The following is a 3484-nucleotide window of genomic DNA, read 5'->3' as shown; positions in this document are numbered from 1 at the left end:
AATGGCTAGGGAAGCTCGGGGTAACGTACCCACCTAGAGCGTCTGCATCTCTCCAGCAGCACATTGGCCTGAAATGCAAGTTTTCAATATCGTAGAGGTATTTTAGTGGAAAGAATCATAAGGAATATTCTTTTGGCCTTGTCCATTTTAGTTACTGTTGGTCACTGTAAATGTGTGTTTAAAATTGTTGTAATGTTAATAAAGTTCTCTCAATATGATATTCAAAAAAATCAATAAAATATATTTTTTAAAAAAATGATGGGAGAGAATCATTGATTGGCTGGCTGCCTCTTGCACGCCCACACTGGGGAGCCCTCAACCTGAGCATGTGCCCTGACAGGGCATCAAACCGTGACCTCTTGGTTCATAGGTCCACTGAGCCACGCGGGCCAGGCCCAACAAACTTTCCTTGAAATGTTCCTCAAGCTGCCCCTACACGCATCTCCCAGGGTTGGTCTGGATACCAAGTGGGCCCCCAGCTCTGCGCAGGCACTTGTCTTTAGTGCAGGTCCCAGTTTAGGGTCTAAGATAATATCACTGGCTTTTTTTCTCCAGAGATTTCAGTTGCCTCCCTCTTACACCCCTCCCCCACCCAGTGCTTCTCTTCAAAGGTGGTTTTCCTTTAAGGGCAAAAGGCAAGATATCAGTTACTGCTGTTCCTGGAGAGGCAACGGTGGAGCCAGCACCTTTAGTCCACTTTCCAGAATCGCAGAGAACCTGCCAGACTCCAGTGGGCTCTGCCAAGCTCACTTCCAGGGAAGGGAACATCGGTCACAAGTTGTCTGAAAAGCACCATCTCACCTAAACGGGGGGCATTTAGTTCTTTCCCCATGCATGCTCACATACATACACACATCCACAGTAGCTGAGAAAATATTGAAAGCTCCTGCCCAGAGGTTATGACTTCAGGCACTGCACTAATAGACTCGTGATGTGCAAGATCACATAAGTGGGGATGAGGAAAAAGGTGACACCAAGAAAATAAAGTGGCATTACGCATATTTTAAGTGCATACAGTGGGTGTCATGAACTCTGTACATTGACAGTTGGGTGGCTGTGGGAAGAGCTCAGGAGATTTCTCTCAGTGCAGTGGCAGATGCAATGGCATGGGCACACTCCGCCTATACAAGCTTCCTCGGCACACCGGGAAGTGGCAGTGCCCGCCTGAGCAAGCCCCCTAGAGCCCCTACATAGTACCCTGATCTTTCCTACTATTGGCTGCCCTAAGGATAGTGTAAACTTCTGATTGGTCTGGAATGTTATATATGTTGCTGCACTTACACAATAAATTTAGATCTGCATCACTGAACCTGGTCTCCGGAGTCGGGCATGCTTCGTTAGGACTCCGTCAGCCTCACTCCCGCGGGACTCCCTGCTACATTCTGGCACCCTGGCCTTTAAGCTACTTTAAAAAGGAGACACATGTCTTTTAATATATATACTAATATTTTTATTGATTTCAGAGAGGAAGGGAGAGGGAGAGTGAGATAGAAACGTCAATAATGAGAGAGAATCACTTATCGGCTGCCTCCTGCATGCCCCCTACTGGGGATCCACAACCTGGACATGTGCCCTTGACCAGATTTGAACCCGGGACCCTCCTATCCACTGAGCCAAGCGGGCTAGGGCAGGAGACACATGTCTTGTTACAAGATTCGGTTTCTAATAGTGTAAAGAGAGTACACGGAGAGGGACTCGCGCACTGGGCCCAGAGCGAGGGTGCTACTAGGAAATGTTGATGAACACGTTGTTCATTAGATACAAGACGCTTTGCAGTGATGCGTCTCCAAGTGTCCCTTAAACGCGGCGATGGTGGCTGCCTGTGTGCCGTGCTCTTGTGGTTCCAGCCCCAGGGAAGAACCGTGCTCATTTCCAGCACTTTGCCTTCTGGGGATCACAGAAACAACTGGGATGGGCTCTAACTAGAACCCTCTCTTTGAAGAAAAACGCTCTGAGCAATTCTGCTGGGGTTCGTGTCTCAGGGCCCCGCCCGGAGGAGCGGAGAGCTGCCTCTCTGGCAGGGAGGCCTTGGCGATGGTGTGTCTCCATACAGACCATCGGCACCGCGTGTGCAGCCGCTTGTGACAGTCAGGTGAGCAGCGGTCGCCCGGGGCCTGCCTGGCGTACCTGAGGGTGCTCTGTGAAACCTGGAGTGTCCTGACGTTAAGAACTAAGGAGGTGCGCTCACAAGGAAGGCGCGCACTGGCGTGTGTGCCGGGGAACGGAAGTCTCTGCAGAAATTCTGGTTTATCTCATACAGACACAGAGGAAACATCAGAGCTTTTCATCTTAAAGCAGGCCCATCGTTTTAGCTTAAAAAAATGCAAGCAGCACAGAACTCCTGCCTGCCATAAAGTGCCTCCAAATGCCAACTTTGAGAGACAGTTTCTTGGTTTGCCACGTCTGGGCTGAATTGGTGGTAAATTCTCCCTCAACATTCATGTCCTAACCCCCATACTTCAGAATGTGGCTGGTTTGGAAATTGGGTCTTTAAAGAGATGATTACATTAAAATGAAGTGAGTCAAACCAACAGCTTTTTTATGAAACACCATTTTTACTTGAAAGAACTCCCGGCAGATAAGCTATGATGATTCAGGCTTAGCTATCTGGCACGAATTTTCTCAAATAAACGAAGTGAGGCTTCACTTTAAAGAAATCGACAGGATTGGTGACCCCAAATAACATCGGAGGCCTAAGTGAAAATCAGGATTTTGGAAAATGTCTCTCTGCCACTGTGACATTGACAGCTTCCCGGTGCTTAGACCTGCTATTGGTGGCGATATTAACAAATGTCATTTTAAAATCGTGTTTAATGACGTGTTCAGATCGGGAAGGTCTGGATGATTCAGTGATCCACTATCATCCCAATGACTAGAGCGTGATGCTGCAGAATCACAGAGCATAAGAGACCCACTTCAAAGGGCAAAATAGACCAATGGATTGTAGCAGAACAGAGCACAGAAAGTGCTGAGTTCAGATCCCACACTGCAGCACACCCTGAAGAAACGACCACTTATTATGCTTTGAAATACCATCCCAGCAACACATCTGTAATGATTCGAAAAGATCATTGAAATGCTCCTCCGGCCCAGCCGGCATGGCTCGGGATTGAGCATTGGCTTATGAACCTGGAGGTTAAGGTTTGATTCCTGGTCAGGGCAAATGCCCGGGTTGTGGTTCGATCCCAAGTGGGAGGCATGCAGGAGGGAGCCGATCAATGATTCTCTCTCATCACTGATGTTTCTATCTTTCTCTCTCTCCCTCTTCCTTCCTCTCTGAAATCCTATCTAATAAAAGAGAAACATGATAATTAGCCATACCTCCGCTACCTTTCCCATTGGCTAATCAGGGCGATAAGCAAATTAACTGCCAGCCAAAATGGCGGCCGGCAGCCAGGCACCTTGAAACTAACATGAGGCTTGTTTGCTTCAGTGACAGAGGACTCCATCCTTCCCCGCCGCTGCAGGCCTCTGCGCTGCCACT

The sequence above is a fragment of the Myotis davidii genome, unplaced genomic scaffold, assembly GCF_000327345.1.
Source record: "Myotis davidii unplaced genomic scaffold, ASM32734v1 scaffold1182, whole genome shotgun sequence".
NCBI classification, from domain to species: domain Eukaryota; kingdom Metazoa; phylum Chordata; class Mammalia; order Chiroptera; family Vespertilionidae; genus Myotis; species Myotis davidii.
This window is presented reverse-complemented; position numbering follows the sequence as displayed.